Source organism: Grus americana, chromosome 2 (genome assembly GCF_028858705.1).
Source record: "Grus americana isolate bGruAme1 chromosome 2, bGruAme1.mat, whole genome shotgun sequence".
NCBI classification, from domain to species: domain Eukaryota; kingdom Metazoa; phylum Chordata; class Aves; order Gruiformes; family Gruidae; genus Grus; species Grus americana.
This window is the reverse complement of record NC_072853.1, coordinates 84174685-84200337: the sequence shown is the minus strand read 5'-3', so window position 1 is coordinate 84200337 and position 25653 is coordinate 84174685. Positions and strand designations below refer to the sequence as shown.

General features: G+C 38.8%; 1 protein-coding gene across 5 annotated transcripts in view; it reads left to right on the top strand.

The window, feature by feature from the left end:
- The window catches only part of CDH18 (cadherin 18), a 581148-nt gene that overhangs the window by 303125 nt on the left and 252370 nt on the right, over positions 1–25653 (top strand). For 3 of the 5 annotated variants that reach the window (XM_054817518.1, XM_054817516.1, XM_054817513.1), the window contains exons 1-2: positions 2933–3087; positions 17784–17872. The gene's annotated coding sequence lies outside the window, so the exon portion shown is untranslated. Of the gene's footprint in view, positions 1–2500; positions 2637–2932; positions 3088–17783; positions 17873–25653 lie in introns of those variants that run through there. The other 2 variants (XM_054817514.1, XM_054817515.1) reach the window with 2 other exon arrangements.

The following is a 25653-nucleotide window of genomic DNA, read 5'->3' as shown; positions in this document are numbered from 1 at the left end:
TTAGTTACTATTTGGTACAGCTATATATGCTCCTTCATTACTAGTCCACCCCTTTTTCAGTATTGCTCTTAAACATATAACAAGTCTTCAAGTTAGAAGGTACAAAAAAAGCCCTTTCTTTACCTGTCCCCCCCTCCCTGTAATCATTGTTACAAGCTCTCAAGTCTCGGAAGGGAGCTTTCTGAATGCGATCAGCAAAGTTCTGTGTTTTGATATACTGCTAGAATTGTGTAAGTCTGCTGGACTCCCGAGGTAAACCCTATGCACAGAATGATTCCAAAGGTTATACCCAAATTTTCCTGAAATTCCTTTGGCAATACTGCTGCAGTCCCAGACAATAATTTCATTTTGAGGTTCTTTTCATGAGGCTTTTTATCCCCATGACAAATTTAGATTTTTAACATTCAAACTGATGAAGGGATCAACCTAACATCAATAACATCAAATCTCAGTATTTAGTCTTAAAATGTAGGCATAAAAGTCAGAGTTCATTGACACTAATTTTTTCAAACTGTCAGCTTTTTCCTTGAAATGGCATAATTTTGAATTGTTAAGAAAATCTTTGACCATTTTATATCAAATTAACCTGCAATACTGGTTATAATCTCTTTACACTGATAGTCTTTGCTCCAGCCTGAGAAAAGTCTCTGATATATGTAGATATGAATGTGTATGCATGTGTTTATTTTATATATATATAAAAAAGAAGAAAGAATTCTGTAGATTTTCACCTTTTAAATGCTTTTCTGGAGCATCAAGACTTCCCTCTGCTTGTCATACTTCTTATTGCAGAAACAAATGAGTTGATGACTTATGCTCTGAGTATCTGGTGAATATTCATAATTCTGCCTTATTCACTGAAAATTTCTGAAAAAAAGACTTTAAATTTTTTTTTGTTTTGTTTTCAGCTATATCCTCAGGTTGCTACACCTAAGCAGCATTTCATCCAATGGTTGATAAGCTGAAAGGTAACCCCATGTTTTGCCTGTTTCACTTTAAGCAGTGAGAAGGGCATCTTTGGACGGTGGCTCGGCATGAATTCTTTTTCATGTGAAATTGTGTGGAGCTTCAGAGAATGAAAGGGAAGGGGTGTTTTTTAATTCCTTTTTTCCCTCCACGTTACTAACGTAACTACCTCCCTGACAAGGAGATTTGAAATTTTCTTCTCCCATAGTGCAGTAAAATAGTGAAAGCATCTGGATAAAAGCAGCCCATCCCCCAGATCACGAGATCTGAATCTGGAGCTATGCAAAACCTAACAGAAGTTGCATGAGAGAGAACATTCCGAAGACTGTGTATTAAAGCATTGATTCATATGTGCTGCAGTTGCAAGCCAGAGGACGTATAAATAGCAAATTGAAACAGCTTCTATTTCATTCCCTCCAAGAGTTTACATCTCCCAAATTCAAACAACTAGCTGCTTCTTGCCTTCAGTTCCCTACCCTGCTTGCAAAATCATTTTTAACGTATATCGCTGAGCAGCTCAGAGTGATTTTGTTTGAAAAGTTCTCAAAATCCAGCACTGGATTTTATCCTGACTTTGATTTAAGTGATTTCAGTGAGCAGTGTTGTTCTTTCCATCTAATCTGGTGTAACAGCTTCCCTTCCAGTTATTTTAAATTATAGAATTACTCTTTTCAGCTCTCCTTTTCCAATCTAGATTATTTATACATGGGATGCCTATCATTTATACTTTGGGTGCTGCTTCTGACTGATAATACTGGTAACCCGTAGCTTTCTCTTCTTCTGTCCTGCTGTTTCCTGCCTGGGCTTTGGGACTGGAGCACACTCTCGTTTCATGGCTCACTCCAGGGCACACGTCCTGCTGGCGAGAAGCAAGGTTCCTCTGTGCCAGTAGGGTATGTGCCAGGGCTTTCACTTATATGTTAATTACATTTTTCATACATTGCCTTAGCAGGTTGGATAAGCAGAGTCTGACACGATTGCTCCATTACTGAAACCCTGAATCAGGAGAATGTCATTAATCTTAATTCCAAATCAGGTGTATTTGGAGTAAAGATGTTATACGAGGTCCAGATTTTTGAATGACTTTTGCATCAGCCAACCTGCCTTGATCCAGACCAGCCTGAAAGGACATAAATTATCCACCGACTTAGAGTTCATGGTGTAGTAATATGAAGATAGGGGTGTTAAAGGGCAGGAAATCTTTAAAGGAGTGGGGCTGATCTGGAAGGCGAGGGGTGGCCAATGTGAAACCTCCTGTGCCCCAGCAGGACTGGAAGGAGGTATTAAAGGGCATCGTTCAATCTGAATCTTGCAGCCACCGTCGGACCATGTAGATGGCTGATGAATGAGCCGGCAGTTGAATGTTTAGCAGGCTGTGACGACTTTGCACAGAAATAGGAAAATTTATCGCCGGCTTGCCACACCAGTGCCGTACCGCCCGCTTTCGGCGGTGCGCCCCGTCCCTGCACTCCCACCCCACCCGACAGCCCAGCCCTCTCGTCCCCCGGCCCCCCTTCCCGGCACCGAATTTAGGGGCTCGCTGTCGCCGCGCCGGAGCCGTCCTCCTTCAGGAGCTCTAGCACGAAAGAAGGGGGGTTTCTCAGCCGCGCAGTTGCCGGACAAAGATGTGCCTGTGCCCGTGCCCGTGCCCGTACGCACCGGTGATGTCGGTATGTATGCATGCATGGATGGAAGGATGGATGGATGGATGGATGGATGGATGGATGGAAGGATGGATCTACGGACGGACGAATCGCGCTTCCTCCCGAGTGCCGGCGCTGGCCGGGGTCTGCCATTGCGCGCAGGAGACTGCGTGCGGCCCCGAAGTGCTGGAGAAGGGGAAAACAAGGCGGGGAGGGGAGAAGGACGGGGGCGGGCGGGGAGGCGAGGCGAGGCGGGCGGGGAGCGGGAGCGGGGGCGGGCGGGCGGCGCAGCCAATCGCCCGGGCTGCCGGCGCTGCAGGAGCGGCGGCGCGGGGCTGAGGGCTCCGAGGGACGCAGAGCCGGGGCCGGGTGCCTCTCTGAGGACGGCGAGCAGCTGTGCCGCCAGCACTGCGAAAAGTCCCCATTTGCTTCTTATAAATTAAAGTGCCTTGTCACCAGTTAGGGCAAGTCAGCCAAGGTAAGGCTTAAATAAAATGACACTTTAATATGTGGCAACATGGATATGTCTGGACAGTGGTGCTGCTAACACAGCCTTCGAAGCAGTGCAAAATATTTTGTGCAGTAATGCTATCGCAGTGGGTCCACAACCTGTAATTTGTCTGTCTTAAAGTTACCGCTGATACGTAAGCCTTACCCTTGTGGTGGTGTAGAATCGCGTTCGCTTATCCGAGGCAGTTACAAAGGGACCTGCAAAATACAGGCATAGAAAGGTAGCGGCGCTCTGCGTGTGTGTTTGTGTGTGACCGTGTTCGTAATACCTACGGTTCTGCTGCTTAACTTATGGGAATAATGTGCAGATGCATTTTAATGGTGATGGGAGGCAGATTCTTTAGCTCAACTCACATATGTGAGCCTTTCTATACAGAAAGCACGCCATGTGAAACTGTATGCGAAGAACATTAAGCTTGATGTTTGAATAGCAGTTTCAGGTTTGGTGGTTCCCCCCCCCCCCCCGTGTCTGTAATATTGTCTGATAACTGAAAATTGAAATCGCAGCAATAAAAACACCTTTTGCAGATTTACCTTTAGCAGCTTGTTAAAGCTTAAGCAGTGACCCAACTTTACTTCGTGTGAAGGGCACTGTAAATAATGCACGGCCAGAAATGAATCCTCTCTTAATTTCCTCCTAGCCCACCCCCATGGTATCCTTCTTAATGAACAAAAACTACTCTGTGCCTTTAGTTCATATTGCGCTGGCAGTGGTCTGGAACTGAGTGGTTTTGCAAGCAAGGAGTTCCTCAGGATGTCTTCACTAATGTCTGTCTTTGAAAACAAGGTAGTCCTGAACCTCTCTCTGTGTATGTCTGTGTGTGCCTGTGAAAGAAAGAGTCTGGTTTGTGTACACGAGTGACAAGATACAAGAAGGACAGGGTGCAGAAGCCAATGAAATGTGCCAAATATACACGCCTGTATGTATTTCTCTGAGTGGGTCTCTGTAAAGCAGTATGAACATTTCTTATATTTTAATGTAGTTCATCTTTCAGATTAGGGTTTGGGATAAATCCAATTTCATGAGCATCAATGCCCCATTAGTTTTTCATGATCAAAAGAAATACAATGGAAAACTCAGGTAAAATTAATGCTTAAGTTAGCACGGATGATAAAATCACTGTCTCTGTTCAAGGTACAGATTTTATTTTTCATTCCAAGATACTAAGCATAGCTTCCACATTTCCAAAGCTTTACTTCTGTGCTGCAGTCAATCATAGACAGTTGTGTGAAAACACTGAAGCCTTCCTTCTGCAATAATTGTCCTTCTCCTGGATGATAGTAAATGTTTGTCTTCAGGGGAAATATTAAATTCATTTAAAAGTTTGCCATATGTTTGGCATTTTGCCTAACTGTAAAGGTAAGAAGACTGATTTACAGAAATAACTCAAAGGCTTCCCTAACCTTCTTCACTGCCTTTGATAGAACATTTAATTTCAGACTTTTCTGAAGAAGACATGGTATGTTATAGTTACCTAATGCAAATTAAGCTGTGACTCCTTTTTTTTTTTTCTTTTTTTTTTTTTTAATGTGGACCTATGGAAACAATGTAATAGTTTTCTTTTGTAGTTAGTTGAAATTACTAATCATCCTACTTAAGGGCTCCAATAGATAACTTTGTTTCATTTCTACTTAGAAAAACAGACAAGCAAACAGAGAGAAAAAACCCAAAACCAAACCAAGCCATTCACTGTTACCTGCTCCTTCTAAAAAATGACAGGAGAAATAATAGTGTGTCAGACAGCACTTTCCTTTAAATAGGAGCAGATCCAGTGGCTTAGGGGGCACTGTGTTACTGACTGAACCGTTTACAGATGAGATTCAAAACTGAATTCCTTCCACTTTTAGGTGCTGAGGATCCTATAAGGCTTCACCAGGATAGGAGTGCTGACTCCGCTATGAGGACAAAATACCAGTTAAAGTTTTTATACTTTGACCAGTTTAGTTCCCCAGGTAGTTTAATTTGAGAGCAGCATTCTTTACTACCTACATTAAAATCATTGTTGTCTAGTGTTTTTGTCCTGCAATGCAGAGACTTTAACTCAACCACTTTGTTGGTGCATGCTGTGCTAGCTCGTGGTAATAGTTCTGGTGAACATATGCAATGTTATAAAACAACTGGGGATAAATGTCTTCAACATCCAAAATCAGTGTGTGCGAGTGCATGTGTGCATGCCAGAGAGGCACAGTTGTTACTGTACCAGTACTGACATTCCTGTGGTGTGTAACATTTATGTAATACTCTCCAGGGAAAAATCTGTATTTAAAAGTGATTTTAAAAAAATTAAAAAAACCCAAAACATCTCTGAACTCAGTTTAACTTTAATCACCGGTTTTAATAAGGACTGGATATTTATCAACAATAGAAATAAACACATTTTAAATGTAATTCAGTCGTTAGTTCACATCATGGTTGTATGGAAGACTTCAATCTACATCTCAGACTGATAAATGAAATTTGAAGGGTATGGAAAATCCTGTTTCGTGTCTGGAAGCTCCTGCTCTGGTTAAGAACTACCTTTCTGTTAATACAAGTAGTGCTGAAATTTATCAGTGTTATCAGATTGAATCAAACCAGCTAAATACCAGTGAGTCATCTGTTCCATGCAGATGAGCATGAGCTCCTGCTTGGACAGTTAACAGTTAGTTAGCTCTGGCAGACCTGTCCTGCAAAGCGGCCTAAGCTAAATCAGCCATCGTGACATGTTGGGGCACGGTTTACTTTGCAGGCAATGCAAAATAAAGGTGGCAATTGACATGACAGGAAGGAGAGGAAATACATAGAAAAAAAATCAATATAAAGTGATTCTATTCATGGAAGAGATTCTATTCATCTTCTGCTAGAGGAAGGAGATGCATATACGTAGGTCATAAGTGGTCTACAAAGGTTTATATAATCCAGCACGTAAATCTCGCTAGCATTAATTGTAGTAGAAATCTTAGTTTCCTTGGTCAACAGTGTTCTAGTTTAAAGAGAGTAACAGTCCAGTGATAAATCAGGGTGAGGTGCTTTAATTTCACCACTTATTTGATGGGCAGTCTCAGACATCCCTGAAGCACTCTGTAACTTCATGTATGACATGAACATTGCAAAATAATTGCAGAATGAATATTGTACAATAATGTTTTAAAGAAATATTGCGGAGCTAATACTGAAGTGTTAGTGTCTCCATTACTCTGTAAATTGGTTTTGATTATACAGTTTTGCTTTCCATTTCCAGCAAATGAAGCTACATGGAATTTGAAAATTCAGTCCAAGAACTGAAGTAGAATTTTTAAGAAGCTCCTGAATCGGGAGCCAAAAAAATCATGTTTCCTGTAAGGGAGAAGGAAGACTGGCAGGATGAGATTTTTCTTTCCTCCAAAACCAAGCCTTATCTGACAAACTACTGATACTGAGATACTTTAAATAATGTACCATTACTTTTTTGGACTGGTCTTAATATGCAGATGGAGAATCAACAGGAATTTAAATGAAACCAGTCGGTTGCATAAGCCTAATCTCCTATTTGGGGGTTGGATTTTTTGGGGGGAAGCAGTTGTTTGTTTCAGTTTGGTTTTTTTTTTTTTTTTTAAATAATGTCTTTGTGCATTAAGCACAACCAGAACAACATAGTCATGTAGCTGTATAAGTAACTGATAAGCAGCTTGGTGACGTTTACACATCTGCAGTTCTTGTATACTGAAAATACATTTAACAGATGCCTGAGGCCTGTAAGAACCATGATTTTGCGTAATAGCAATTGCCATTTATACTTTTGTGGAATTACTTCAAACTTGAACAGAGTTACGCTGGCTTCGTTATCGCAGAAAAGGCAGAGCGTTATTTTACAGTTACAAACTTTACTCCCCACTCTTTATGAAACCGTTTGCTTCTTTTAAGCAAATATTCTTGCAAGGGGGAATATATTTAGGTCACAGACATTGTGATATTTTTCCATCCTCACTCCACCTTACCTAGGTTTCAATATAATTTATCCAGTGCTTACATGGACAAATTTTAAAGGATGTTTGTGAAGTGTTGTATAGAAATACCTAAGCTAGCTCAGGTACTGGCTGCATTTCCACTGTAGGACTGTAGCGACCTGTGAGATTTTTTGGTCTGTTTAGTACTGCACAGTCTGTGATGTTGAACCCTGAAAGTACTTTTCAAGAGGGATCAGTCACATTGTCTTGACTTAGCAGATGGGAGGAGTGAGGTGGTAGGACAGGCGCGCTTTTCCTTAGGACAGTCTGCTGGAGGTGAAACTGGGGACTGCCGTGTCCTTGTCCAAGTCCCCTGTCAGCTGGGGGGTGGTGGACGACACATTGCATATCATCATCCAGCTTCAGGTTTTCCATGCACTGTGGTGGGGTCTTGCACTTGAATTGTTTTGAACTGTTCTGTGGAGAAACCTGCCTCTCCCTGCTGGTGACATAGGTAGCTTGAACTGATGTGCTTAAATGTAGGTGGTCTAAATACTGCCCACCATGCCTACTTCCTGTGCAGTAATCCTGTGGAAAACAACCAGTCTGTGTTTGGCTGACTTCCTGTTTTGGTATTTCCAGGTGTATCATAGAATCACAGAATGGTTTGGGTTGGAAGGGCCCTCAAAGATCACCTAGGTCCACCCCCTGCCATGGGCAGGGACACCCTCCACTAGACCACGTTGCCCAAAGCTCCATCCAACCTGGCCTTGAACACTTCCAGGGATGGGGCCTCCACAGCTTCTCTGGGCAACCTGTTCCAGTGTCTTCATCATGCACTGTATTGTGTCATGATTAATTGCCATTAAGCCCTTATAGCCACAGTTATGGATGCATATATGTTTACACGTGTGCACACACATATTCTTTGGGAAGGTGCAAAGAAATGGAAATCAGCTTTTTAAAAAAAGAACGCTGCTCGGTATTGTTAAAAGCATGTAAAAGTTACTGATCACATTGTGTGGCAGTACAATGAGCTATTCTTTGAGCCAACTCTGCTTGTTTTCACAGATGGGAATATGCATTTCCATGATTATATTAAATGATTTATTTTGAATAATATTCTGTGATTAGACCACTTAACTGAATGAGTAATATAGTTATATCAAAGATACATTTGGATTTGAATTCTGTTTAATTCACATCTTACTCTTATTGGGTGGTGGGAGAGCTGTGAATGAACATTTTTTGGTCCAAGAGACTATGAAGTGCCTTTCGTTATCAATAATTATGTCTTGCCCAGAGTAAATATTTTTGTTCTGTCTTTTCCCTGTAAACACCATTTCTGTATAGGGCAGTCATTAGAATGAGGCTTAAGCTGACACTTGGAATTGGGTCAGGGGGTGAAATTTCTCAGGCTTAGATTTCTGGCTAGGATTCAGTCAAACCTTCTGTCCTGTTCTGCTATTGATGGTACTCAAATTGATAGAATAAAGAATTTTAAAAAATGAGCAACATAGAAACCATCTCTCTAGTAGTAGGGCAAGCATTTGAGATATTCAGAACCAGCTTTAAGACCCTGTCCCAGTGAATCCTGTACAAGTTGTAACGTACAAGTGCTCCTTCAGTAGAGAACCTTCCTATAATTCGTAAAAAAAAAAAATAATTTAGCAATAGTGGCAGGACAGGAAAAGTGGTGCTATTAATTCTGGGGGTGTTCGAGTGCGTATACATGTGTTTGTGCATATTTGAAGGAAAAAGTATTTGCTGAAAGGGACATAGCTCCTTTCGTTTGTTCAATAGTGAAAAAGATTTCATTTGACTGTAAGAAGGTATTTTTAACTCTGATATATTGTATTAGCACCTGGGAACTGCTGACTCTTCTAAGTGTAAAATCTTGGCTTTCAGGAGAGGTGAAATAAAACTAGGGCATATGAGCAGCACTGTAGCATGGCAGCTATTAACTGCCCATGGGAACTGCCAATATTTAAAAATAAAAAGGAAACTAATTTATGTCTGGATTACAGTCCTCAATCACTATTTCTTTTATGTTTTACATTTTGTTCTTTCTAATAAATAATAAGCTTTCTTACTGGAGTCATAAAAAAAAAGCTACACATCATTTATTACATGCAATTTCCACACACTTTGCTGATGAAGAAAATTTGTTATATATTTGCCATTCATTACAGCATGATTTCTTGCATTCATATTAGGGAATTTGTGCTCAGTTATTATCTTGCCTATTCAGCCAAGAGAGATCTTAAATATTTTTGTATTTGCATGGCAGAAGATGTAAAATAATCAGTTCATTTAGCATTGTATGTTAAGTTGGGTTTTTTTCTGTTTTTTTTTTTTAATTGTGAACTGTCTAAGACTTCTTTTAGAAAACTGCTGAAAAAATGTAATGTTTGTTCTTATACTCTTTCATTTTCAATGAATGCACAACTAATGCTTTCAAATCCGTCATAGCTTTGTATTAGAAACTCTTCTAAGTGGTTTTGGAAAGTGGTAAGACAATCTGCAAGCATACATATGTTTTCAAGTGGTGCTCAACATTTCTAGCCGGTCGAGCTTCTTTCAGTGTCAGGTAAAGACTGCAAAGTATTCATGGTACAATTGATTCATACAAGGTCTAGTGTTTCCTATATAAACTGGATTTATTTGTTATACTGTATATTCTCCGGACAGCTATCCCAGGCATAAGGTTCACAGTGCATTAACACGTTGGGTGCCCCAGGGTTGCCCCAGGGAGCAGCGTGGTGGGAAGGTGGTTACTGTTCCTCGAGCAGATGACGTGACCTGCTGCCAGAAGTGCCTTCAAGCAGTAGCAACCTCTTCCCAGGCGTTCACCAGGTGTGTTCTGGGCATGCAGGCTGTGCGCGGGTTTATGAACGAGGAGCGGGTCCCCAGTGCCGGCAGAGTACCGGGGATCAGTCCCCGGCTCGCTGCTGGGACATAAACACATTGGCCTGGCGGCACGTGTGGCTTGCGTGCTGTACATGGAACGCTTTAGGTTTAGAGGTGGTGATCCTTTACATGAGTATTGTTCTGGAGGAGGCCTTTCTGTTTCTCAGATTCTGCTCAGACAACTCCATTATGATAATACTAACCATGTTTTATACTGTAAGTGAAAAACATAATGTCGGAAAAACTGTTGACCTCTTAAGGACAAGTCAGTAGATGGATGTGTGTTACTGGAGAAGGGAGCCCTTGAGAGCATAGAAGAACTTATGGAGAATTTATGCAAGATGACTCAGCCAGTAAGTTACTGCTTTTTTGTGGGGCTTGGGGTTTTTTGTTGTTCTTTTTTGTTTGTTTGTTTAGTTTTGGTTTTTTTCTTGGGTTAATTTTCTGCCAGAGTAGAGAGCTATGCCATTTTATATGAAAGTTTGGCAAGTTCCAGATCTTTTGCAGTGGAAATGGGAGGAGCAACAGGCTGGATGTGGGGAAAGAAAAATAGGCCACCTTTATTTTGGTAATCTTTCTTTAGCCATGAGACAGATGAATGGAAAAGATGACCGGACGGATATTCCTCTGTACCCAAATTTGAAAAGTAGTCTCCTAGACAGAAACCTATTCAGGAGGTTTGTAAATACCTCTCAAGCAAAGCCAGCAGGAAGACCTTTGTTGACTGTATAGCGTTGTGTTGTGACTTGAAGGCTAATGAACTTGAGCTGTTTCAGACTATATAAGGTCAGGTGAGGACTGATTTCCTAAAGCTGTTAATGCCCACCGTGCTACTGAAGTCAGTTTGGCTCATTGTTGTTACCTTATGGCAGTGTGTTTGGTCAAATATACTATGTCATGTCAACATGCCTATATGTTTCCTAATTCTGAACCGAGACGGGAGGAGTTCCCATTTATGGTTTTTCTTTTAAGAAAAAAAGGTATAACATTCTTGGAATGCAATGAGTTTACTCCACAGGACCATTGTGTGATAATTATTGCTCATTACATTATAATGAGCACTTGCTCTATTCATTGTGGAGCTTATTATATTTTAATGAGTATTGTGACTCCCCTGCAGAGCAAAACTCAAGAATCTCCCTGTGCACATGGCTCATTTAAATGGATGTGTTACGTGTTTTGGGACTTGCGTGCATGTATTTATGTGCAACATATAGCTGTAATTTTGCTTTTAAAAACAGGGTACTACTTTTCTTAACTTTGCAGAAATCCAAAACCATGGATGCTTCTGTACTTAGCATTCATATTTCATACCAGGTGAAAGATGAGTGGTTTTATTAAAAGACTGTCGTATTAAAGGACAGCTTGTAAATATTTTGTTCAGGACTTCAACATATTCATTAAAATTAAAGCTCATGAATTAATGTGATTTGGTATGCGACCCCCTCCACATCTACAGCTTTTAGATGCAGGTTTATGTTTTTTGAAAAATATTAATAAACATTTAAGCAAGTTTATGGCATCTGTAAACTAAATAGAGGAACTTTAATATAGAATTTACTTTTGTCTTCTGAGTATCATCGATATTCTGGCATCACTGTATTCAAGAAAAGGAGAACTAGAAACTGAATGCCATACAAATTGATTTGTAGACAAGGTCTTAAGCCCATCGGTCTTTCTAGTCGCTCTTTGTAGATTGCTGGTGATCTTGCTGTGACACCAGATCTTTTGATAATGACATTCCTGTAATGTCCACATACAGTGTTAGCCTTAAAGGGAAACACTTTGCTCTTCTCTATCATCTCCTGATGTTGCCACACAAGCAGCTTCAAAACAAGGTAGACTGTTTGAAAAATACTGTTTTATCAACATTCAGACTTAAACATATGAACTGATTTTCTGATATGGCAAAGTTGTTTATCCTTTCTGAAACCTGAAGGCCACCTTCATTTTCTTATTCTAAAAACTGCAGTATTAATAAATTCAAATGGATAGATAGCTCTTTAATCAAACTACACTTTTGCTTTCTGTAACCCTTCCTCTACTCTGTCACTTTTATTTGAACATCTTTTACCATCCACAGAGACTTGCAAGCAGGAATTTACTGAATTTATGAGTACACAGCAATTATTTATTGGCTGATACAAACAGTAGATAGGTAAGGCTAACCTGCTCCTAGGCAGAACGTTATAATACCTACTAACTCAGATGTGGGTTCCTGCTGAGTCCCTGCACACCAGTTACCACTCAGGTGGGGAAGTGCGAACCTCCGTTGCTGCCAAGGATGTGGCAATCATTGTTCTCGCTGAGTTTTTGTCTTCCCAACTCCCCACATTTTTTCCTCATGTCTTTATAATTTTTCATGACTTTTTATACTTTTTCATTACTTTTTCATTACTGCCCACTCTATATTTTGACTTCTGTCTTTATTTTAGCTGTAGCTAAATTAGAGGTCCAGGTTCTTTGCCACATTTTGGTGGAGTCCTCAATATACCTGACGTTAAAGAACATTACATTTGGAACAGAGATGGACTTTGATTAGTTGCAGAAACAAAGGATTTAAATTGATAGTTTAAATCCAATTTGGCCCCATATGTGCTATAACTGTGAACATATTTTATCTGCAGGAAATGTTAACTTATGGACTGCATATAATGACTGGCCTTTTAAACGCCTGTCTCCCATATATCTCATGCCAACGAAAGGAAGTGGTGTATATCTGATGTGCAATTCTGCTGAGTAATTTTAGCAATTGATTAAAAAAAAAAAAGGACAGGATAAAAGAGACGAAATAAAAAATTCAATAACGAAGTAAAAGTATGTCATTTAAGAAAGAGATTGAAACCTTTTTTTTTTGGGTATGATACAAGAACAGAAAGGCATGACTAAACCTGTTTTTTGCTCCTCTTGAAGTATGGTTCCAGATTATTGTAGTAAAGGTGTCAATTAGAGTCAGCTCCTTTATGCCTCCTTATCTTTTTCTTTTCACAGGAAGATATAGTTTGTTTTACAGTTTGCCACATAATGAAGTTGATTTTTTTTTTCCTCAAGAAGTTATTTATGCAGTAGGTATTTTACTCCTAAAGAGGATTACAGGCTTAGACCCAATAATGAGTGTTTATAAATTATTTTTAGGATATTATGAGCAATATGCCAGAGATTGAAAATTATACCTATCTTCTGCTTAACTTGGGCACACCAGGGCAAAATATATTTGCATACTGAGTTGGATCCCAAGCTTGAGATGTGTTGAGATCCTCAGCCAAGGGTATCAGCTTTTTATTGGCACTCCTGCTCAACAGCATGGAAAGAACTTTTTCAATGGAGATGGCTTCTGTTGGTATTAACCTGCCCATCATACTGACCAAGGGACTTCTCCACAGCTACCATCGTTATTGTAGCCTGAATAAAATGCACAGAAAACCTGCATTCAGGAAGCAGGTCTTTGCAGCAGGGTTGACACCAGGACTTCCTCAAGAAGCCTTCTTCAGACGTATCAATCTCATTTTTGGATATTGGATACCACCCTTGTCCCTTCTGCAACAGTTGTTACAGTAGTGCTGGAATCATCTTTACAGATTTAGGAAACTGTTCCTAATTGCTTGACTCTGCCATTTTTATGATAAGGAGGTTTCTTCTTGCTATGAGGACTAAATGAATTCTGGATTTCAAATCTTTGCATAAATTGAGGGAAAGATCTCTACTAACCAGACTGATTTTTCGACACTTGAAAGATGCTGAGTGGAAAACATTAATCTTTTCTATAGTACGGTCCAGTTGAATGTTATAATTTTTTTGTTTTGTTTTGTTTTTTTACTTTTCAGCTTACCTTAAAATGACTGGTCTGTTTATACCTGTTGTGTGTTCTCATGCAGATATTTCCTTTGTCTTTGTCTCTGTTCCTCAATGCATAAGCATATCCTTTCATTTTTATTAGCTTACTCTGCAAGGTGTAAATAACTATAACAAATACACCATTCCTGTGTGAGACATCTCAAAAATGTTGTTATTGAATAGATTCCCAAAGGCCCTGTGAGACTGGCATCTTAACATTTATTCAGTCTGATCCTCTACAGTTTGCACTTTTTCAGTTCGAAAGACCACATAATTCTCTACTGCCTAAAGGCATGAGAGATTCGTTTTTCTCACAAGCAAAATGAATAGGTATTTTCAGCTACCTCCATTTTGTTTAAAGTTTGTCTTTGAAAGCTTAGCATGATGAATTTGAGATTTCCTTTCAGGCACATACCTATTTCTTTCCATTACTTATATTTGAAGGTTATACGTCTCACTCCTCATTGCTCAAGTGCAGTAGAGGATTATTGAACTCTTCTTTGACGGGTAGCTCCAACAGACTGCAGTACTACTTTTCCTTTTGAAGACCTTTTTACACCTAAAGTGGCTTGTGGTATCTTTGATGTTGCCTAATTGGAATCTCAGAAGTGAAAAAATAAATAACTGAATGAAGAGGTGAGCTGCGTGCCTAAGGTTGTACATAATCTTATTTTCTTTCAATCGTTCTTCTATTCCTATGCCTTACAGCCAGGTAGCCCTCTAATACTACTGCTTTATTTATCCCTATCACTCATTCCTCTATTTGAGTCTCTCAATTATCTGTCTCCCACACCTTGAACAGAAGCTCCTGAATTTGCATTTGTCTTTATGCTCCCTCTGAATCCTGCTCAAAACTTTTAACTGGCCTCTATTTAATGGCTTGCCTTTCTTGAACAATTATTTTTCATCCTGTCTCATCTACTTGTCTCACCTATTTTAGGCTTCAGTTTTTTAGGATGGGACTGTTTGTCTTAAAACTCTGTATAAATACTGTTCACACAGCCAGCTCAGCAGAAGCCTTGCAGCTGGTTTGGCATTACCCAGCACAATGCTACAGCCCGACTGCCAACGGTCCCATGGAAGAGGACATGGGGATCTGGTGGGCAGTGAATTACAGGCGAGGCAGCTGGGCACCCTTGCAGCAGGGAAGGCTTCTCGATGGCCAGGCACAGCTGGCGGGTCAGGGCAGGGGATTTTCCTCTTCCATTGCAGCAGGACAGCTATGTCTGGTTTGCAGTGGTCCAAAACAAGAGTGAGGTCAAGAAAATGCAAAGTGTTGTGTGGGACGCCACTGAGGTGCTGGAGGATCTGTTTTGGCAGGAGATGAGAGAGATGAGAGAGAAGGCACCGCAAGGAGCTGGTTGCAGGAGCAGTCAAGGAGCCAGAGCCGGGTTCTCCTGGGAGGTGCACAGCAACAGGGCAGGGGACAGTGGTCACAGGTGGCAGTGAAGGACACTACCATTGCATGTAAGGAGGCAGCTTTTCACAAGGAGCGAGGTTAAGCACTGGAACATATTGCTTAGAAAGGGACCTCCATCCATGGAGGTTTTTAGAACCTGTCTGGACAAGGTCCTAAAGCAACCCAACCTAACTTGAAAGTTAGCCCTGCCTTGAAGAGGAGTCTGGACTAGATGATCTCCAAAAGTCCCTTTAAACCCATATTTTTTTCTTTTATTCTCTGATCTGCAGTCCTATTTGCAGTAAATGCTTACTTTATCATTTGCTATTTTTTAAAAATAACGTGCTGAATTCTGTGGAGTTATGTGGTGATTTCACAGGGATCAAATCCAATTCTAAGTCTTTAGCAATATACTTCTTAATAGTCTTGACATGGGAACGTATTGCATCTATTAAGTATTCCTTTTCTTATTTGAAGGCTGTATATGTACGGTAAAGCTATTTTTGCAGGAATATTTCTGTAATAGGGACAGTAAGTTACGATATGAAGTTCTGTTCATAATAAAAAAAAAGCATGGATTTTATTCAAAAATAGAAATAATGAGTTATAAAGAGAATTAAAACAAGAACAATATTGAAAGAAATATAAGTAAATTGGACAATAAGATTGCAATGTGATAGTTTTAGGCCATTCAATCATTTCTCATATCACAAAACAAAAAGTGCATGGTATGACAATATGACACAGGTTGTGCTCACTTCTAGTTACTTTGGATGTGAATGTCCACTCCAAACTTCAGTAATTGGAGTAACCAGATTAGAGAATTAGACTCACTTCTGGAGGACACTTTTTTACCTGCACTGATTATGAAGCCAAGTCCCCTTCTTCCAGAAATGTATATTTTTATAGAGAGTTAAGAGTATTTGTGGAGAGGTAGGAGCATTAGTGAACAGAAAAATTCAAGACTTGGAGCCACAAGAAGGATAAGTAGAGCTTGCTTGTCATAATGGCAAGAGCAGAATTGGCTTATAGTGTTTGACGTCTATAAGGCCAAAGGAGAAGATGAACCTGTGAAGGTGAAACAAAATGTTTATGACATCTTGGGCTGAGATACACAAAATAGAGTCTGATTACCAGGAGGACCAAAGATTTGTTCAGCACTGGAGTCGTATCTGAAGGAAAGAAGTTGAAGCCCCAGGAAGCAAAATGACTCAGATGGACAACAGAGCGTTCTAGAAAATAATGATGAGAAACAGCTTCTTTGTGTACTGAAAACATTACCTTAATTTCTAAGATAACCCTCTTATTTAGTAGGACAGAATTTAAAGTCCTTCTTCTGATTTCTCTGAGTTTAGAATTATTTTTTTCCCCTCGAGTGGCATGCCACTACAATTAAGAACATTAATTTACAGTGTGGCCTGGCAGAAAATACTAATCTGTAGTGCTTTTCTCAGTGGATTGGGACCTAGCTGGCAATAAGCAAAAGGAAGCACCAAACGCCCTGAAGGTCTGAATCTACTGCTTCACTTCTGTGTATGTTTAATATTTTCCTAATTTCCAATGCAGCTGCATTTGATAATCCTAAGTAAATGCTACGTGTGTAGTGCATTGTGCAACCTTTGGAGAAATATCAAGCAACCTTCTTATTATTCCCCCCTAGCATATGCTAAATAGCATGGAGAAAATAGGTCTCTTGCAGATGGACACAGGAAAACAATACAGACATTGCATTAACCAAGATACCATCTTTTTCATTATTTGTGTTCATTTTCAGGAAGAATAATACCATGTTATATGTTTGTCTGCTTTAAGTTCTGTGGGAGTGTGTTTTTAAAACAAAAGTATTTTTAAATGGTTTTGCTAAGTTGATTTCATCCTTTAGTTTTGATGTTTCAAGTGTTCTTTATCTGGAACGTGGGACCTATTCTTAGGCAAGGAACAGCTCAGTATCAGCTTAGTGAGATTACTTTCTGTTATGGTTTGCATGGACTACTGTATTTCATCTTCTCTCAAACACTATTGATTGTATCAGCTGGCACCTGATGGAATCGTAATTGAGTTCAACTGCCAGCTCTGGCCAGCTACTTCAGAATAATCAAATGTTTCTATTTCTTAGAAGCAGCAAGAATACTGTATCATTTTTGCTGTTGCAGTGTCTCCTAGAAACCCCTAATTTTTTTCTACTGTTTTCAAATGAGAAAGGGTAATTTAGGGGTTTTTTTGTGTTCCAGCATAAAAATCAAATTAAAGTGTTTTATGTCCAGACAGAAATTATGAAAGTAACTACTTCGCTCTTACCTTTTCTTTCTTTTCCATGGAAGCAGTGTCATCTATTTGAATTTATTACAGATTGCTGTCCGTGGAGAGAGAAAACATGGCATATCTCTGGTGTTTATTAGTGACTGCCTGTCTTTTTTATAATTTGAAGAGTTAAAGATGCAGAGTTAGCATCACAGTAACATTGCTTTGCAAGTGCCTTTGATATTCCCTTCTGAAATTTACGATCTGTACAGAACCAGGCCTACAAACAGCTCTTAATCCAGTTACTGAAAAGGGACTAAATTAAATGAATAATTCCCATGCTATTTCAATAAGATCCTCTTTTTCATTTCTAGGTGTTGTGGAATGAGCAAAGAATGAAATTTATTTGAAGTAAGCAGAGAGAAGAACAGCCTTCTGGCTACAGCACTGGCCCGAGAAGAAGGTGAATTCACTGTTTCCTTACTTGTTGCAACAGAGCCATTTTTATCTTGTGTAGCAGGAAACATTTACTTACATTTAATGATCAGTCTTGGTTAGAGATGTATCCAAAGCGGCTGAACCACTGCCTGATTTTTACCACTGGTTCTGTGCGACTTGGCGACAAACGTGCTCTTAGAGACAGGCTTTATGTGTGTCCAACTCATAAGAGCTGGAGCCAGCTGTTGTGGCCGTAAGATGACCAAGTAATGGAAAGAGTCAGGAATCCCCAAAGTAAAAGTATCTGGACTGTTTCCTCAAGGTACCCTACTCACAACACTTTCTCTCAGTTGCATAGTAAATTTTAAATGCTGCTGTGTTCAGTAAGCTCTTCACAACAGCTATTTCCTTGTAGGAATGTGGCCAGTCCTGGAATAAGTCTTATCGTGTAAGGATATGGTTTTATTAAATGCCCCCACCTGCCCTGTGAGAATCCTCTTGGTTTCTTTTTTTTATTGTTTTTGGCTATTCCATAAATGTAAGATAACCTAGAAAACTAAGGAGTTTTGTTCTTTTTAAAACTTTAAGGCTGTGGTTTGAAATGCTATCTTGGTTGCCACTGGGCTTGGTGGAAAGATTACAGCTCCAAGCCTACCTCAGCTGCTCTTCATCACATCCTTCCAGACGTTATTATATCCTCCTGTCTGTCAGTAGAATTCCTTAACAGCAGAATTGCCTCTCCTTAACTTGTCTCTGTCAAATAACCTGCATTTAAAAACAAAGTTTAATCTGATACTAAACGTTTTGGCTGGCACCGGCACTGGCTATGCATGCAGTTAAGCTGGCGGATCTGAGGAGGCAGCAACATACGGAGAAGAAAGATGTTAATGAGCAACTGGGGCAGGTCGTGGATGGTAACTTTTTCACTTAACTTGCTGTCAGCCAAAAAGATATCTAGTAACAACTGTGTAGTTTTAGAAGTGTGAAAAGATGGGTGGAAAACTAGCAAAATATGTCATAGATTTGATGATAAAAATAATTTTTCTAGACTTTCTTTTTTGCTTCTTGTCTTGCTGTGATTGGTCCCAAATGCAAGTTTTCCTCCTCATAACAATATATTTTTACCCTGTGAGCAAGTGCGCAGTGATGCCTCAGTATGAGATTAGTTTTTTATTTTAAATGCGCAATTTTGACTTGAGCAGGGCTCACTAAAAGTGACTCTGAAGATAATGATCCAGAATTTTTGCTGATTAATGCCCGACGCAGCATCAGTGAAGTCAAAACTATTGCATAGAGTGTAACTCAGAAATAGGTTATGAACCTGTGCAGACATCTTTCTTTGGCAATATTTTGAATTCTTCCAAGTATTTCCTAGTACCTGAAGGTCTGCATCATTGCTGTCAAAGGTCATGACTGGGCCTGCAGGTAATGTAGTTGATGTAATGTCCGTTTAGTCTGAAGATATTTTTTTTCTCTCCTCAAAAACCTTCTAGCCAAATGTTATCCGGGAAGTTTTGAGGCATTGATCATGGTTGTTTCCAATACTGTTTTAGTGGCAATATGGTTAAATGTTGTTTGGCATACCTCTTAGAAATGCAGCCTTACTCTGGTAGATAAAAAAGAGCATAAATCTAGGTGGATGTATGTTTGTATACGTCTGTGTGGTTATCTGTGTGCATATGAAGGCTTACTTTCTGGTAAACATCCACAAAAATATGCATGTGGGAAGACACAGGCGCTGCACTTTCTATATCTCACCATATAGTAATAATAATAATACCCCTTTTAAGAGCCATTCTTCATTTATTTAGTGATTTTCTGTAGATCTGTAGAGGAGCACGAAGTTCATATGTGTAGTTCCCATGTTCCAATGGGCCTAGAGCTGACTCATTAAACAATGAAATAGAGGTGGTTTCGTAGCTCCATGTACTAGTCTCGTTATTAAAGAAAGAAAGGCCTACATAGTGGACTTTTGAGGGACTGTTCCACTTTCATTTATTTTGTCAGTAGATTTTGTCAGTAACTGGGTGGAGCTGATAAAATCACAAGAGATTTCTTTCCTGGATCAGACCATTTTTGTGCCTTAGTTAGCTACAACACTGCTTATTTTTTCTCTTAGCTTACAGTTCTTCACAGCACAAATATTTTACAGTTGCAAGTTTAATATACAGATCAAGTTATGTTTCCTAACAGAGAACATTTATGAAGAAAATCTCAGTGGTCACTGAGTGTGCTTGTCTGGTGCTACAGCCTTATTGAAAATTGTAGAGGGAGGAAGATCTAGGCATTGATCTCTACTTTCACAGAAATTTAGCTTCATATAGTGTGACTAATTCTGTTCTGGTGGTGGGACAACATGGTCTGTAATGCTGGGCATCCAGATAAACCTGCAGAGAATCGGAATTGGGCAGCCTGCTGGTGAGTAGGTGAAAAAAGCTGAAAAAGCATCTAAGACTCAATGTTGTAGCTTCTTTCCTTACAATGTGTATGACATATTTGACATGATATGGGAAGGGTCAGTTGTTAGATCTATAAAACTACCCACAAAGCATGACCAAGATAAAAGTCACATGGGGTGGAAGGTCATATTTTCTTCTCAGATGGATGGTTCTTGGGCTGTAGGTGGTTTAGCAACTAAAACTTGTGGAAAAATATTTTTTTAAGTCTTTGATTTTTTTTTTTCTTCCCAGGGAGATCTTTTGTTGTTATATCTTTAGAAGAAAGGTTTGGGTTTTTTTTTTCCTTTGCTATTATCACAGATCCTGAAGTGGCTGATTACTATTGTAGGCTAACCTTATCTAACAAAGTAACATCTGAAGAGGTGAAACAATGCTTAAAGTAATGCCAAAGAGTGAAAAATGTCAAGATGTCAAAAACGTCTTCTGGATAGGTTGAAAGTTATTTTCAAGAGTGCATAAGTGAAAAGGAAAGAAATTAGGTCTATTGGGCCTAACTCCAAAATACAGTTTGGCTGTGAAAACTTAGCTGCGCTCCACAATGACAGGGCTTCTTCGTCTGAGAAACGCAACCAACGATACAGCAAAAGCCTAAAGCAAGTCGGGTGGCTGTAGTTCAGATTTAGCCTCATCATAAACAAGTTGAGCATTTTTTTTCTTTTACAAGTGCATTGTTTATAATTACTTTCAACATTACTGTTTTGTGGTGGTTTTGTGGGTGTGTTGTTTTGTTTTGTTTTGTTTTTCCCCTGGGTTTTGTTTTTTATTTAAAAAAGCAAAAGCAAAAAGGCAGCTGGATTTGCTGAGCGTGTTGCCCTGCCTCAGGATTGCAGGTTACCACAAGCAGGGATTTCTAGCATGCTCTCTAGAGTTTTCAAAGGTAAGAGACTTCATGGAAACTGGTTCCAGAGTTTGTATGAAAACATTAGCAGGGGAAAATAAGTCTTCCAGTGATCATTAAGAGGATGCTTATCTATGGGCACAACATGCCCATATTTATATTCCATAAACGTGCGGAATATTCAGGACATAGAAAGAGGTTTTTACATTTCTGTAGAAGCTTTGAATGCTTAAACAAATGTCAAGTTCCTCAGTCATCTTTTTTTTTAATAAAAGTGAGCAAGAAGGAGAACTGTAGCTCATTATACTACGACTTAGGTCGTACTGGGTGCATTTCAATAGTCCTGGGAAGTGGAATATTTTGAAGAAAAATGTCTTGATTTAGGTTAGCACTGAAGGAAATTAAAACTCCCCAAATTCCTGGAATCTGATACTGTGTGAGGAGCAAAAAAGAGAAGTGTATCTCAAAATCTGAAAGTAACTAATATCTTAGAAAATATTTACTGTTTAGGTCTTTAATATGTATTATACTGTATCAGTATCAGCAACTAAGTAATCAAAGAAAGAAAAGGAGGAAAAGGCACCTCAGTGTACACTCTCACCACTGCAAAAAAGTGATTTAATACATAGAAGAATTATTTTGGTTGCACTTTAAACTCTGTAATTTTCTCAGGATTTGGGTGCAGTATATATCTATTTTTGGTTTATTTTGTTTTAATCATAACTGCAAAAATAAGCTGTGTTGCGGGGAATAAACTTTTGGCATGACATTGTAGTATTTTAGTTAAAATTTTATGCAGGCCTTAGGACTTGCTATGCAAAGCAGGTCCCTTTCCTTGGAAAGGGGAAAGACCGATGTACAACTTACTTCCTGGTAACTCTATGAAACACTTGTTGTGTTTAAAAACAAAAGTAAATTAAAAAGAAACACCACAAACAAAAAACCAACAATGACAACAAAACCAAAAGGACCTGTTGATGGTTTCAAAAAGAATGGCAAGGAATTAATTTTTTATATTAATGATAAATGATCTGATCACATATTTAACTATTACAAGGATAATTCTTCAATTACAAAACTCCTCCTTTATTTTGCTGTTTAGTCAGACCAATGCACATTTAGAAATTTTGTGGGGAGAATCTAGAACTGGGAGATTTAGCCAAGCTGTGTGATTATTTATTTCAGAGGTCTTCAAGTAATATTTTCAAGTAATTAGCACCTACCACTGGTTTTAAGATTTACAAAATTTCTCATTAGGATAGTAAATAAGGGTCATTTTAATTCTAAATGGGTTGCATATATCTAAATAAGGGATTTCACTTAATATTGTAGAATGTAATGTCTTGATTTGCAAGTCGGAGCTGTATTTTATTTCATAGTTATGTAGTCGATAGATCTTAGCTTATCGTTTAATAAGGATCACTTACGAATGATGTTGGACATTCTTATTGATTATTTCCATTTATGAAAGGAAGGAAGCAGCTGATGGGTATAAAGATGACTCTTTCAGATGAGCCTGAGCGATGGGCAGCAGGCACCTAGCTCAGCACTCTCAGCTGTTGGTGTCATGCTGCTGTGATGCAATTCAGCAGCATATGTCAACACTTCTGTAATCCTATACAGTGTTTGTTCATTGCATGGATTTACTCCATCACATAAATGAAAAGGATATGGAAAGAAAAGCAGACAACATTTATATAATGAAGTTATTCAGATGTTTGATACATACTACTGTGAATTGCCATGGTTTATGATGTTTCCTACCACTCTGCTTGAACGTAAGTCATAAATACAATTCTTTTGCATTACATACTGTACATCCAGAGAAAGACATTTCAAATTGCACCTTGCCCTCATTTTTGAAGAGTGGGAAGCATTTTATATTGGGACATGATTTACTAGTTGATGTTTGGAAAGGATGTCTACCTAAATTCAATCTGTTGCCTTTTAACCACTTACCTGGTTTGCTAGTACATCGTCACCTAACCCGTAAAACACATACTGGATTCACAGTTGACTACATCTTTTCAAAAGTGCAATGATGTGTTCATATATCTAAAACCTGTCCTTTTTAAAAGTTGCAAATAATATATTTTTGGTTTTAGATTTCATGTGTACTTGAACTACTAGATGTTTTTACGTTTTTAGTTCATCTTACAGTAAAAAAGTATATTTTAATGCACAAACTAAAATTTGAATTTTGTGCTTTGAGGCCAATTTGTGCAAAGTGATGCAGTCATGTATCCAACATTCAGAGTGATGTCTGTTAACCACTATAGGTTTGTTTATATGTTTTGACTTCTGAAGCTCATTTTAGTATGACTTAAATCGTTTCTGTTTTGATACAATTTGTATTCTCCTCATTGCCTAATTATCTTACATGTTGTCAACAAGATCTTTTACTGATTAGGATGGCAGACCTGTAAAATGCATAGATTTTTCTCAACCCCATTGATTGTTGGTGCTGAAGAACAATCTAGTCTGTGTATATGTGATATATTTTCCATATATATAAAGCCTATCTTTTTTTGGCAAATACCATATGGAAAGGTGTTGACATCCCATATCATCCTTTATCATCTGCTTTTACCACAAAATGGTGTCTGAGATGTAGTGTTTCTGTACACATAAAAGGACAGAAAATAAGCACATAACTTGCACTACTCTGATAATTCAGCAAGTGTCAATTTGTGCAAGTATGCCTATAAGTGGTAACTTAAGCAAGTTGTCTTTTTTACTTGATTAATTTTTCCCCCCAAGAGGAAAAACTGGTCAGCTTTGAAGTGGCTTTATAATAAAACTGCAGCAACGTAAAGCTTTTATTACAGATTCACATGCTTAAAAATGTTAGTCATGGCAAAGGTGTGGAATTTTCTTGTCCCTCCTGTCTAGTAAAACTGTAATTGAAAATGAGTGTGTTCATGATCAGAAATGTCCGGGATGTGTGGATTTATCCAGTTCAACAGTATAAAATTTGCATGGAATCTTGAATCAACTTCTGAACCTCTTGGCTGTTTTTGCTTGGTACAGTGATAACAGAGAGTGTTAGATTATATCAACAACTGTGTGGAATTTCATATATGGAAATGTTGATTTACAGAGAGATGTTTATGCTAAAAAGAATGTTTCTTTAGTCATAAAAAATCTCGAACATTTCCAGCCACAATTCTCAGCATGTTCACTGCTCACCCACTTTATTTGATGTATTATCTTCTTTTGTTGTATCACTTACCCTTACTGCCCAAACTATAAATCAGATTTGATATTCACCTGATGATAAAAATGCAATCTAGGTCTTCCTCTAGAGAAGTAGGAGAAGAGCTGCAAGTGCGAGCCTGAAATCTAGGAGCCGGGATAATATTCAGGGAGAATTTCTAAGTCAAACTCTCAAATGTACAGGTTCCTTGAGGCTGTAGGCTTTAGTTTTCCTCAGGAACACTTTTCCTCTGAAGAGTCAGGCTGATCAGACTGATTATTCCTTTCCTGGTAGGCTGGGATAGTATTCATCAGTCTCAATGCAACTGCTCCATAATGTCTAACAGTCTAATTATACCAAAGGCATAAGCTAATTAATTACCTAGAGCTCACTGTGAGAAGTTGTTGTTCATATTTTCTTTATCTGTGGTACAGTTAAGTATTGTGCAGAAGTACACTTCTAAAACCTTATCTATGAGGCTTGAAAGACTTCTGACATGTGCCAACAAAGCTCAGAGAAATCTCACCTGGGTTTTGATAACACTGAAGAAATTGTAAGATTTTTTCTTCTCTTTCATTGCATATTCCTAAACATTGGATCATTATTTCTTAGAGCCCTGTAGAGGTGTGGTACAGAAAGAAGAAATCTCAGATACAGCATAAAAACTTGCATTCATACACTCTTGCATCTGTAGTCTCACAGGCAGATGGTAAACTGACCAAAAAATGAACTTTTTTTTTTTTAATGTTTTGCTTTATAGCCATTAATATTATCTTTCATATATTATTTGCATTATGATACCACCTGCAGGCCATTGTTAGGATAATACATGGGGCCGGGTATTGTACTGATAGAATTAAAAATAAAAAATCATTGTTGGAATTGCTGTCCCATAGTTCTTTATACTCTAATGTTACAGCATTTGCTGTGTGTGTGTGGCTGCCTAGAAATACCTTTATGTATATTTGGTAGAAGACCATTCAAAAATTAGAGTCACAGAATCATGTGGGTTGGAAAGGACCTCTTGAGATCACCTAGTCTGTCCCACCTGCTCAAGCATGGTCAGCTACAGCAGGTTGCCCAGGACCATGTCCAGTTGGGTATTTCATTTCCACAGATGAAGACTTTACAACCTCACTGAGCAACCTGGCTACCCACAGTAAAGACATATTTTCTTGTGTTCATTTGGAATTTCCTGTGTTTCGGTTTGTGCCTGTTGCCTCTTGTCGTGTCTCTAGGCACCACTGAGAAGAGTTCCCTCTTATTCATTCTCTCCCTTCAGGTATTTATACACACTGTTAAGATCCCACCTA